Here is a 12407-nt window from a genome sequence, read left to right as displayed (position 1 = left end):
GTGGTCGCCAAACCCTCCGCCGCCGCCCGATACCCGAGACCTCCGTTCCCCCTGCCTGGGCGGGCGAGGGGGCCCTGTCGGGGCGGGCCGGCCGCCAGGCTGGCGTTAAGGCGCCAGCGCCAGCGAAACTGGGCCTCAAGAGGCAGCCGTCGGCCCCCGCCCCCGTCTACGGCCATACCACCCTGAACGCGCCCGATCTCGTCTGATCTCGGAAGCTAAGCAGGGTCGGGCCTGGTTAGTACTTGGATGGGAGACCGCCTGGGAATACCGGGTGCTGTAGGCTTTTTGCCTCCCGCTCCGCCCGCCTTCTCCTTTACTCGCCCGCGGCGGGGGCCGCCGGCTCCGCCCCCGCCGGGCCCCGCTGCAGGACCCACCTCCTCAGGCCCCTCCCACCACGGCGCGCGCCGGCGGGGGCGCTCCCCGCCGGCCCGGCCGGCCAGGCGGCCAGAAGGCGGCCCTGGAAGGCAGCCGCACCCCAGACGCTCCCGGGGTGGCTGGCCCGGACCCAGACTCCGCCGCGGGCCCAGTGGCCGTCCTTTCGGCCCGCGAGCCCCTCGACCTGCACCTGGCCGCCCCCACCGGCGCCCAGCCCCGGCGCCGCCACCTGTGTGCCTGTGTGTCCCTCCACAGCTCCCTCCGACAAAAGCCCCGCCCCACCACCACCCCGCCCCTCTGGCGTGTCACCGCGGTTGGGTGCGGGAGCGGGATCGAGGGCAGGGGCCGCTTCCCCGGGCCTGCCGGCCACCAGGGGCGGGGTCCTGAGCTCGGCGGGGGGTGTGGGGGCAAGGGTGGCCTTGCCGGGGCAGAGGGGCCGTGGCGACTCAATGGTGGCTCCCGGTGGCTTCGGGCCGGCTGCTGTCGGGCAGGAGGGCCGGCCCGGGCTGCGGCCGGGCTGCGCCTAGCGCCGCGTGGGCGGGCAGGACCGATGCCCAAGGGACCGCGGGCCCCGGGCCCTGAAGCCTCCGGGGCCACGTCCCTGTGAGCGACGTGCGGGATCTTGGGCGGGGCGCCAAGCGCCGAAGGGTTTGCTGGGTCACGGCCGCCCTGGGCTGGGAGGTGGTCGCCAAACCCTCCGCCGCCGCCCGATACCCGAGACCTCCGTTCCCCCTGCCTGGGCGGGCGAGGGGGCCCTGCCGGGGCGGGCCGGCCGCCAGGCTGGCGTTAAGGCGCCAGCGCCAGCGAAACTGGGCCTCAAGAGGCAGCCGTCGGCCCCCGCCCCCGTCTACGGCCATACCACCCTGAACGCGCCCGATCTCGTCTGATCTCGGAAGCTAAGCAGGGTCGGGCCTGGTTAGTACTTGGATGGGAGACCGCCTGGGAATACCGGGTGCTGTAGGCTTTTTGCCTCCCGCTCCGCCCGCCTTCTCCTTTACTCGCCCGCGGCGGGGGGGCCGCCGGCTCCGCCCCCGCCGAGCCCCGCTGCAGGCAGTAGTCAAGGTGGTTTACCTGCCCGAGCAGGAAGCTTGGGCGACGGCAGAAGTGGGAAGAAACTCTTGAGCGCAGGTTCTTGGGATCCACGGAGCAGCGCATGCACATGCCATGGGTGCCTACACAGCTGGCTTGCTTGTCTGTGGGGAAAGGCGAGATGGGTCAGGGCCTGGGTTCCTGAGGGGCTGAGAATCAAGGCAGGGATAGAAGAAAGGGGACAGGCCCACATCCCCTGAACCCACGCCGGCGCCCACTCACCTTTGTGGAAAATACGATTGAAAAGTGCCCGCAAGAATCTCTTCAGATGCCTCCAGAGTTGAGGGAAGAAGGGGAGGGGGGAGGCCGGGAGCAGGGTGAGCCCTGAAATCCAACCCTTGTCCTGTCACACCCCAGCAGCCCTCCCACCTCAGCCCCTTCAAGACCCCAGGGCTCCCCCAACCGCGCTGCACAGATCCTGCCCTGACCATAGTCACCATGTTGATCCCCACGTTGAGCAAGATGAAGCTGACCGGGATCAGAAGAATTGAGTATCCTTGCTCCTGGCATTTCCTGGGGATGGGGCCAGTGAACGGCTCGGCTCGGTAGTAGTTTCGCTCACCCATGGCCGTTGGTCCCAGGACTGCCTGGGCCCTCTGCCCTCCAGTTTTAACTGGGAGCCAGACTGGGTCATAATGGGGCAGGTGGTGAGGTCACAGTGAGGGAGGGGGATGAAAAGGAGGGCCCAGAGTGGCATTCCCTGGTAACCAGGGTCAGGTAAGCTGAGCCTGGACAGTCAAACAGGGCCCGGTGGCCGGCATACATCCCCTCGAGCGGTCACTCATTCGCTCACCGCCCGCTGACTCACTTGTTCAAATGACACATTGCGTCTCTTGGCCCCTCTTGAGACTAGGAAGACCTTGGCCTCAGAGGCCTGCTGAAGGCCTGGCTGGAGTCCAGAGCCTCAGCCTTCTTCATGCCCTTCACTGGGCCTGGAGCTGGACCTGCCCAGATGTGGAACCTCCCAGTTTGGAAGCAACGTCTTGTATGAGGCTCTCTGTGGACAGGGACAGCTGAGACACAGAGGAGGTGCCCAGAGACCAGGGGTTTGGAGTCTGCAGCTGCAGATGTACTTAGTGCATGGTATAGGACCAGGAGGGGCCTGCTGGCAGAACTGTGGCCACTAAACCAAAGGGACCCTCAGGCCAAGAAGGGGACACTGGCTTCTTATTGCAGGAAGCCAAGCGCAGGGACCCAGGCTGGCAGAAGGAGTGGCGCTTCCAAGCCACAGACCACCAATGTTTCCTGGACTCTGGAGCTCTTTATTCCTCTCTCCATGCCCTGCCGCCCCCTGCCCCTGCCCCCATTTGCTGCTGGTAAGTTCATTTTCCCAGTCTGGCTCCCGTGCAGAGAGGGCCTGGAGGCCGAGGTGGAAGGTAGCAGCGAGTTGGCCCGCGCTTGGCCCTCCTGCGGTTGCCGCTTCAGCACCAGACTGTCATACACACCTGGTAGTTGGCATTGCCTCCCGGGTTCCGGCTGAGTGGCATGAAGGTGGGCGGGGGTGGAGGGTGCTCGGTAGCCTGGACGTCGGGCAGGAGGTGAGAGGGGCGGAGGAGCAGCGCTGAGCTGGGAGCCGGGGCCCGCTGGTCCGAGGCCTCGGCCAGTACCGTGAGGGAGGCGGAGGTGGCCACAGGGCGCCGCAAGGGCAGGATCTCAGCCCATTCGGCCAGCGGGTGCCGCACCTCGTGGGGATCGCGGGAGTAATCCAAGTGTCCCGTGGAGGGATGCAGGCTGCGGTTGGACTCGCTGTGAGCACAGCTGGGGAGGCTACGTCTGTGGGCCGGTGGGGTGTCGCGCTACCAGGCTTCGGGCCGGTAGACCCGAGGCACCAGAGCGGATGGAGGCTCAGAGCCCTCCAGACCCAGACTCCGCCATGGGCCCAGTTGCCGTCATTTCGGCCCGCGAGCCCCTCGACCTGCACCTGGCCGCCCCCACCGGCGCCCAGCCCCGGCGCCGCCACCTGTGTGCCGGTGTGTCCCTCCACAGCTCCCTCCGACAAAAGCCCCCCCACACCCCGCCCCTGTGGCGTGTCACCGCGGCCGGGTGCGGGAGCGGGATCGAGGGCAGGGGCCGCTTCCCCGGGCCTGCCGGCCACCAGGGGCGGGGTCCTGAGCTCGGCGGGGGGTGTGGGGGCAAGGGTGGCCTTGCCGGGGCTGAGGGGCCGTGGCGACTCAATGGTGGCTCCCGGTGGCTTCGGGCCGGCTGCTGTCGGGCAGGAGGGCCGGCCCGGGCTGCGGCCGGGCTGCGCCTAGCGCCGCGTGGGCGGGCAGGGCCGATGCCCAAGGGACCGCGGGCCCCGGGCCCTGAAGCCTCCGGGGCCACGTCCCTGTGAGCGACGTGCGGGATCTTGGGCGGGGCGCCAAGCGCCGAAGGGTTTGCTGGGTCACGGCCGCCCTGGGCTGGGAGGTGGTCGCCAAACCCTCCGCCGCCGCCCGATACCCGAGACCTCCGTTCCCCCTGCCTGGGCGGGCGAGGGGGCCCTGTCGGGGCGGGCCGGCCGCCAGGCTGGCGTTAAGGCGCCAGCGCCAGCGAAACTGGGCCTCAAGAGGCAGCCGTCGGCCCCCGCCCCCGTCTACGGCCATACCACCCTGAACGCGCCCGATCTCGTCTGATCTCGGAAGCTAAGCAGGGTCGGGCCTGGTTAGTACTTGGATGGGAGACCGCCTGGGAATACCGGGTGCTGTAGGCTTTTTGCCTCCCGCTCCGCCCGCCTTCTCCTTTACTCGCCCGCGGCGGGGGCCGCCGGCTCCGCCCCCGCCGGGCCCCGCTGCAGGCCCCACCTCCTCAGGCCCCTCCCACCACGGCGCGCGCCGGCGGGGGCGCTCCCCGCCGGCCCGGCCGGCCAGGCGGCCAGAAGGCGGCCCTGGAAGGCAGCCGCACCCCAGACGCTCCCGGGGTGGCTGGCCCGGACCCAGACTCCGCCGCGGGCCCAGTGGCCGTCCTTTCGGCCCGCGAGCCCCTCGACCTGCACCTGGCCGCCCCCACCGGCGCCCAGCCCCGGCGCCGCCACCTGTGTGCCTGTGTGTCCCTCCACAGCTCCCTCCGACAAAAGCCCCGCCCCACCACCACCCCGCCCCTCTGGCGTGTCACCGCGGTTGGGTGCGGGAGCGGGATCGAGGGCAGGGGCCGCTTCCCCGGGCCTGCCGGCCACCAGGGGCGGGGTCCTGAGCTCGGCGGGGGGTGTGGGGGCAAGGGTGGCCTTGCCGGGGCAGAGGGGCCGTGGCGACTCAATGGTGGCTCCCGGTGGCTTCGGGCCGGCTGCTGTCGGGCAGGAGGGCCGGCCCGGGCTGCGGCCGGGCTGCGCCTAGCGCCGCGTGGGCGGGCAGGACCGATGCCCAAGGGACCGCGGGCCCCGGGCCCTGAAGCCTCCGGGGCCACGTCCCTGTGAGCGACGTGCGGGATCTTGGGCGGGGCGCCAAGCGCCGAAGGGTTTGCTGGGTCACGGCCGCCCTGGGCTGGGAGGTGGTCGCCAAACCCTCCGCCGCCGCCCGATACCCGAGACCTCCGTTCCCCCTGCCTGGGCGGGCGAGGGGGCCCTGCCGGGGCGGGCCGGCCGCCAGGCTGGCGTTAAGGCGCCAGCGCCAGCGAAACTGGGCCTCAAGAGGCCGCCCGCGGCCCCCCGCCCCCGTCTACGGCCATACCACCCTGAACGCGCCCGATCTCGTCTGATCTCGGAAGCTAAGCAGGGTCGGGCCTGGTTAGTACTTGGATGGGAGACCGCCTGGGAATACCGGGTGCTGTAGGCTTTTTGCCTCCCGCTCCGCCCGCCTTCTCCTTTACTCGCCCGCGGCGGGGGCCGCCGGCTCCGCCCCCGCCGGGCCCCGCTGCAGGACCCACCTCCTCAGGCCCCTCCCACCACGGCGCGCGCCGGCGGGGGCGCTCCCCGCCGGCCCGGCCGGCCAGGCGGCCAGAAGGCGGCCCTGGAAGGCCGCCGCACCCCAGACGCTCCCGGGGTGGCTGGCCCAGACCCAGACTCCGCCGCGGGCCCAGTGGCCGTCCTTTCGGCCCGCGAGCCCCTCGACCTGCACCTGGCCGCCCCCACCGGCGCCTAGCCCCGGCGCCGCCATCTGTGTGCCGGTGTGTCCCTCCACAGCTCCCTCCGACAAAAGCCCCGCCCCACCACCACCCCGCCCCTCTGGCGTGTCACCGCGGTTGGGTGCTGGAGCGGGATCGAGGGCAGGGGCCGCTTCCCCGGGCCTGCCGGCCACCAGGGGCGGGGTCCTGAGCTCGGCGGGGGGTGTGGGGGCAAGGGTGGCCTTGCCGGGGCTGAGGGGCCGTGGCGACTCAATGGTGGCTCCCGGTGGCTTCGGGCCGGCTGCTGTCGGGCAGGAGGGCCGGCCCGGGCTGCGGCCGGGCTGCGCCTAGCTCCGCGTGGGCGGGCAGGACCGATGCCCAAGGGACCACGGGCCCCGGGGCCTGAAGCCTCCGGGGCCACGTCCCTGTGAGCGACGTGCGGGATCTTGGGCGGGGCGCCAAGCGCCGAAGGGTTTGCTGGGTCACGGCCGCCCTGGGCTGGGAGGTGGTCGCCAAACCCTCCGCCGCCGCCCGATACCCGAGACCTCCGTTCCCCCTGCCTGGGCGGGCGAGGGGGCCCTGCCGGGGCGGGCCGGCCGCCAGGCTGGCGTTAAGGCGCCAGCGCCAGCGAAACTGGGCCTCAAGAGGCAGCCGTCGGCCCCCGCCCCCGTCTACGGCCATACCACCCTGAACGCGCCCGATCTCGTCTGATCTCGGAAGCTAAGCAGGGTCGGGCCTGGTTAGTACTTGGATGGGAGACCGCCTGGGAATACCGGGTGCTGTAGGCTTTTTGCCTCCCGCTCCGCCCGCCTTCTCCTTTACTCGCCCGCGGCGGGGGGGCCGCCGGCTCCGCCCCCGCCGAGCCCCGCTGCAGGCAGTAGTCAAGGTGGTTTACCTGCCCGAGCAGGAAGCTTGGGCGACGGCAGAAGTGGGAAGAAACTCTTGAGCGCAGGTTCTTGGGATCCACGGAGCAGCGCATGCACATGCCATGGGTGCCTACACAGCTGGCTTGCTTGTCTGTGGGGAAAGGCGAGATGGGTCAGGGCCTGGGTTCCTGAGGGGCTGAGAATCAAGGCAGGGATAGAAGAAAGGGGACAGGCCCACATCCCCTGAACCCACGCCGGCGCCCACTCACCTTTGTGGAAAATACGATTGAAAAGTGCCCGCAAGAATCTCTTCAGATGCCTCCAGAGTTGAGGGAAGAAGGGGAGGGGGGAGGCCGGGAGCAGGGTGAGCCCTGAAATCCAACCCTTGTCCTGTCACACCCCAGCAGCCCTCCCACCTCAGCCCCTTCAAGACCCCAGGGCTCCCCCAACCGCGCTGCACAGATCCTGCCCTGACCATAGTCACCATGTTGATCCCCACGTTGAGCAAGATGAAGCTGACCGGGATCAGAAGAATTGAGTATCCTTGCTCCTGGCATTTCCTGGGGATGGGGCCAGTGAACGGCTCGGCTCGGTAGTAGTTTCGCTCACCCATGGCCGTTGGTCCCAGGACTGCCTGGGCCCTCTGCCCTCCAGTTTTAACTGGGAGCCAGACTGGGTCATAATGGGGCAGGTGGTGAGGTCACAGTGAGGGAGGGGGATGAAAAGGAGGGCCCAGAGTGGCATTCCCTGGTAACCAGGGTCAGGTAAGCTGAGCCTGGACAGTCAAACAGGGCCCGGTGGCCGGCATACATCCCCTCGAGCGGTCACTCATTCGCTCACCGCCCGCTGACTCACTTGTTCAAATGACACATTGCGTCTCTTGGCCCCTCTTGAGACTAGGAAGACCTTGGCCTCAGAGGCCTGCTGAAGGCCTGGCTGGAGTCCAGAGCCTCAGCCTTCTTCATGCCCTTCACTGGGCCTGGAGCTGGACCTGCCCAGATGTGGAACCTCCCAGTTTGGAAGCAACGTCTTGTATGAGGCTCTCTGTGGACAGGGACAGCTGAGACACAGAGGAGGTGCCCAGAGACCAGGGGTTTGGAGTCTGCAGCTGCAGATGTACTTAGTGCATGGTATAGGACCAGGAGGGGCCTGCTGGCAGAACTGTGGCCACTAAACCAAAGGGACCCTCAGGCCAAGAAGGGGACACTGGCTTCTTATTGCAGGAAGCCAAGCGCAGGGACCCAGGCTGGCAGAAGGAGTGGCGCTTCCAAGCCACAGACCACCAATGTTTCCTGGACTCTGGAGCTCTTTATTCCTCTCTCCATGCCCTGCCGCCCCCTGCCCCTGCCCCCATTTGCTGCTGGTAAGTTCATTTTCCCAGTCTGGCTCCCGTGCAGAGAGGGCCTGGAGGCCGAGGTGGAAGGTAGCAGCGAGTTGGCCCGCGCTTGGCCCTCCTGCGGTTGCCGCTTCAGCACCAGACTGTCATACACACCTGGTAGTTGGCATTGCCTCCCGGGTTCCGGCTGAGTGGCATGAAGGTGGGCGGGGGTGGAGGGTGCTCGGTAGCCTGGACGTCGGGCAGGAGGTGAGAGGGGCGGAGGAGCAGCGCTGAGCTGGGAGCCGGGGCCCGCTGGTCCGAGGCCTCGGCCAGTACCGTGAGGGAGGCGGAGGTGGCCACAGGGCGCCGCAAGGGCAGGATCTCAGCCCATTCGGCCAGCGGGTGCCGCACCTCGTGGGGATCGCGGGAGTAATCCAAGTGTCCCGTGGAGGGATGCAGGCTGCGGTTGGACTCGCTGTGAGCACAGCTGGGGAGGCTACGTCTGTGGGCCGGTGGGGTGTCGCGCTACCAGGCTTCGGGCCGGTAGACCCGAGGCACCAGAGCGGATGGAGGCTCAGAGCCCTCCAGACCCAGACTCCGCCATGGGCCCAGTTGCCGTCATTTCGGCCCGCGAGCCCCTCGACCTGCACCTGGCCGCCCCCACCGGCGCCCAGCCCCGGCGCCGCCACCTGTGTGCCGGTGTGTCCCTCCACAGCTCCCTCCGACAAAAGCCCCCCCACACCCCGCCCCTGTGGCGTGTCACCGCGGCCGGGTGCAGGAGCGGGATCGAGGGCAGGGGCCGCTTCCCCGGGCCTGCCGGCCACCAGGGGCGGGGTCCTGAGCTCGGCGGGGGGTGTGGGGGCAAGGGTGGCCTTGCCGGGGCTGAGGGGCCGTGGCGACTCAATGGTGGCTCCCGGTGGCTTCGGGCCGGCTGCTGTCGGGCAGGAGGGCCGGCCCGGGCTGCGGCCGGGCTGCGCCTAGCTCCGCGTGGGCGGGCAGGACCGATGCCCAAGGGACCACGGGCCCCGGGGCCTGAAGCCTCCGGGGCCACGTCCCTGTGAGCGACGTGCGGGATCTTGGGCGGGGCGCCAAGCGCCGAAGGGTTTGCTGGGTCACGGCCGCCCTGGGCTGGGAGGTGGTCGCCAAACCCTCCGCCGCCGCCCGATACCCGAGACCTCCGTTCCCCCTGCCTGGGCGGGCGAGGGGGCCCTGCCGGGGCGGGCCGGCCGCCAGGCTGGCGTTAAGGCGCCAGCGCCAGCGAAACTGGGCCTCAAGAGGCCGCCCGCGGCCCCCCGCCCCCGTCTACGGCCATACCACCCTGAACGCGCCCGATCTCGTCTGATCTCGGAAGCTAAGCAGGGTCGGGCCTGGTTAGTACTTGGATGGGAGACCGCCTGGGAATACCGGGTGCTGTAGGCTTTTTGCCTCCCGCTCCGCCCGCCTTCTCCTTTACTCGCCCGAGGCGGGGGCCGCCGGCTCCGCCCCCGCCGGGCCCCGCTGCAGGCCCCACCTCCTCAGGCCCCTCCCACCACGGCGCGCGCCGGCGGGGGCGCTCCCCGCCGGCCCGGCCGGCCAGGCGGCCAGAAGGCGGCCCTGGAAGGCAGCCGCACCCCAGACGCTCCCGGGGTGGCTGGCCCAGACCCAGACTCCGCCGCGGGCCCAGTGGCCGTCCTTTCGGCCCGCGAGCCCCTCGACCTGCACCTGGCCGCCCCCACCGGCGCCTAGCCCCGGCGCCGCCATCTGTGTGCCGGTGTGTCCCTCCACAGCTCCCTCCGACAAAAGCCCCGCCCCACCACCACCCCGCCCCTCTGGCGTGTCACCGCGGTTGGGTGCTGGAGCGGGATCGAGGGCAGGGGCCGCTTCCCCGGGCCTGCCGGCCACCAGGGGCGGGGTCCTGAGCTCGGCGGGGGGTGTGGGGGCAAGGGTGGCCTTGCCGGGGCTGAGGGGCCGTGGCGACTCAATGGTGGCTCCCGGTGGCTTCGGGCCGGCTGCTGTCAGGCAGGAGGGCCGGCCCGGGCTGCGGCCGGGCTGCGCCTAGCTCCGCGTGGGCGGGCAGGACCGATGCCCAAGGGACCACGGGCCCCGGGGCCTGAAGCCTCCGGGGCCACGTCCCTGTGAGCGACGTGCGGGATCTTGGGCGGGGCGCCAAGCGCCGAAGGGTTTGCTGGGTCACGGCCGCCCTGGGCTGGGAGGTGGTCGCCAAACCCTCCGCCGCCGCCCGATACCCGAGACCTCCGTTCCCCCTGCCTGGGCGGGCGAGGGGGCCCTGCCGGGGCGGGCCGGCCGCCAGGCTGGCGTTAAGGCGCCAGCGCCAGCGAAACTGGGCCTCAAGAGGCCGCCCGCGGCCCCCGCCCCCGTCTACGGCCATACCACCCTGAACGCGCCCGATCTCGTCTGATCTCGGAAGCTAAGCAGGGTCGGGCCTGGTTAGTACTTGGATGGGAGACCGCCTGGGAATACCGGGTGCTGTAGGCTTTTTGCCTCCCGCTCCGCCCGCCTTCTCCTTTACTCGCCCGCGGCGGGGGGGCCGCCGGCTCCGCCCCCGCCGAGCCCCGCTGCAGGCAGTAGTCAAGGTGGTTTACCTGCCCGAGCAGGAAGCTTGGGCGACGGCAGAAGTGGGAAGAAACTCTTGAGCACAGGTTCTTGGGATCCACGGAGCAGCGCATGCACATGCCATGGGTGCCTACACAGCTGGCTTGCTTGTCTGTGGGGAAAGGCGAGATGGGTCAGGGCCTGGGTTCCTGAGGGGCTGAGAATCAAGGCAGGGATAGAAGAAAGGGGACAGGCCCACATCCCCTGAACCCACGCCGGCGCCCACTCACCTTTGTGGAAAATACGATTGAAAAGTGCCCGCAAGAATCTCTTCAGATGCCTCCAGAGTTGAGGGAAGAAGGGGAGGGGGGAGGCCGGGAGCAGGGTGAGCCCTGAAATCCAACCCTTGTCCTGTCACACCCCAGCAGCCCTCCCACCTCAGCCCCTTCAAGACCCCAGGGCTCCCCCAACCGCGCTGCACAGATCCTGCCCTGACCATAGTCACCATGTTGATCCCCACGTTGAGCAAGATGAAGCTGACCGGGATCAGAAGAATTGAGTATCCTTGCTCCTGGCATTTCCTGGGGATGGGGCCAGTGAACGGCTCGGCTCGGTAGTAGTTTCGCTCACCCATGGCCGTTGGTCCCAGGACTGCCTGGGCCCTCTGCCCTCCAGTTTTAACTGGGAGCCAGACTGGGTCATAATGGGGCAGGTGGTGAGGTCACAGTGAGGGAGGGGGATGAAAAGGAGGGCCCAGAGTGGCATTCCCTGGTAACCAGGGTCAGGTAAGCTGAGCCTGGACAGTCAAACAGGGCCCGGTGGCCGGCATACATCCCCTCGAGCGGTCACTCATTCGCTCACCGCCCGCTGACTCACTTGTTCAAATGACACATTGCGTCTCTTGGCCCCTCTTGAGACTAGGAAGACCTTGGCCTCAGAGGCCTGCTGAAGGCCTGGCTGGAGTCCAGAGCCTCAGCCTTCTTCATGCCCTTCACTGGGCCTGGAGCTGGACCTGCCCAGATGTGGAACCTCCCAGTTTGGAAGCAACGTCTTGTATGAGGCTCTCTGTGGACAGGGACAGCTGAGACACAGAGGAGGTGCCCAGAGACCAGGGGTTTGGAGTCTGCAGCTGCAGATGTACTTAGTGCATGGTATAGGACCAGGAGGGGCCTGCTGGCAGAACTGTGGCCACTAAACCAAAGGGACCCTCAGGCCAAGAAGGGGACACTGGCTTCTTATTGCAGGAAGCCAAGCGCAGGGACCCAGGCTGGCAGAAGGAGTGGCGCTTCCAAGCCACAGACCACCAATGTTTCCTGGACTCTGGAGCTCTTTATTCCTCTCTCCATGCCCTGCCGCCCCCTGCCCCTGCCCCCATTTGCTGCTGGTAAGTTCATTTTCCCAGTCTGGCTCCCGTGCAGAGAGGGCCTGGAGGCCGAGGTGGAAGGTAGCAGCGAGTTGGCCCGCGCTTGGCCCTCCTGCGGTTGCCGCTTCAGCACCAGACTGTCATACACACCTGGTAGTTGGCATTGCCTCCCGGGTTCCGGCTGAGTGGCATGAAGGTGGGCGGGGGTGGAGGGTGCTCGGTAGCCTGGACGTCGGGCAGGAGGTGAGAGGGGCGGAGGAGCAGCGCTGAGCTGGGAGCCGGGGCCCGCTGGTCCGAGGCCTCGGCCAGTACCGTGAGGGAGGCGGAGGTGGCCACAGGGCGCCGCAAGGGCAGGATCTCAGCCCATTCGGCCAGCGGGTGCCGCACCTCGTGGGGATCGCGGGAGTAATCCAAGTGTCCCGTGGAGGGATGCAGGCTGCGGTTGGACTCGCTGTGAGCACAGCTGGGGAGGCTACGTCTGTGGGCCGGTGGGGTGTCGCGCTACCAGGCGTCGGGCCGGTAGACCCGAGGCACCAGAGCGGATGGAGGCTCAGAGCCCTCCAGACCCAGACTCCGCCATGGGCCCAGTTGCTGTCCTTTTGGCCCGCGAGCCCCTCGACCTGCACCTGGCCGCCCCCACCGGCGCCCAGCCCCGGCGCCGCCACCTGTGTGCCTGTGTGTCCCTCCACAGCTCCCTCCGACAAAAGCCCCGCCCCACCACCACCCCGCCCCTCTGGCGTGTCACCGCGGTTGGGTGCGGGAGCGGGATCGAGGGCAGGGGCCGCTTCCCCGGGCCTGCCGGCCACCAGGGGCGGGGTCCTGAGCTCGGCGGGGGGTGTGGGGGCAAGGG

At 69.3% G+C, this 12407-nt stretch overlaps 7 non-coding genes across 7 annotated transcripts; all 7 read left to right on the top strand.

Annotated features, from left to right (window-relative positions):
- Nucleotides 1-164: 164 nt before the first annotated feature.
- On the top strand, nt 165-283 carry LOC137213839 (5S ribosomal RNA). The gene has a single exon (XR_010938459.1). It is a non-coding gene; the product is annotated as a 5S ribosomal RNA (ribosomal RNA).
- A 937-nt stretch (nt 284-1220) lies between these two features.
- On the top strand, nt 1221-1339 carry LOC137213838 (5S ribosomal RNA). The gene has a single exon (XR_010938458.1). It is a non-coding gene; the product is annotated as a 5S ribosomal RNA (ribosomal RNA).
- Nucleotides 1340-4034: 2695 nt separating this feature from the next.
- Nucleotides 4035-4153, top strand: LOC137213837 (5S ribosomal RNA). The gene has a single exon (XR_010938457.1). It is a non-coding gene; the product is annotated as a 5S ribosomal RNA (ribosomal RNA).
- Nucleotides 4154-5091: 938 nt separating this feature from the next.
- Nucleotides 5092-5210, top strand: LOC137213835 (5S ribosomal RNA). Its single transcript, XR_010938455.1, has one exon. It is a non-coding gene; the product is annotated as a 5S ribosomal RNA (ribosomal RNA).
- Nucleotides 5211-6147: 937 nt separating this feature from the next.
- Nucleotides 6148-6266, top strand: LOC137213834 (5S ribosomal RNA). Its single transcript, XR_010938454.1, has one exon. It is a non-coding gene; the product is annotated as a 5S ribosomal RNA (ribosomal RNA).
- Nucleotides 6267-8962: 2696 nt separating this feature from the next.
- Nucleotides 8963-9081, top strand: LOC137213833 (5S ribosomal RNA). The gene has a single exon (XR_010938453.1). It is a non-coding gene; the product is annotated as a 5S ribosomal RNA (ribosomal RNA).
- Nucleotides 9082-10018: 937 nt separating this feature from the next.
- LOC137213832 (5S ribosomal RNA) lies at nt 10019-10137 on the top strand. Its single transcript, XR_010938452.1, has one exon. It is a non-coding gene; the product is annotated as a 5S ribosomal RNA (ribosomal RNA).
- The last annotated feature ends 2270 nt before the right edge of the window (nt 10138-12407 follow it).

The sequence above is a fragment of the Pseudorca crassidens genome, chromosome 19 (assembly GCF_039906515.1).
Source record: "Pseudorca crassidens isolate mPseCra1 chromosome 19, mPseCra1.hap1, whole genome shotgun sequence".
NCBI lineage: Eukaryota > Metazoa > Chordata > Mammalia > Artiodactyla > Delphinidae > Pseudorca > Pseudorca crassidens.
The sequence above is the reverse complement of the archived record's forward strand: the minus strand, read 5'-3'. Positions and strand labels throughout refer to the sequence as shown.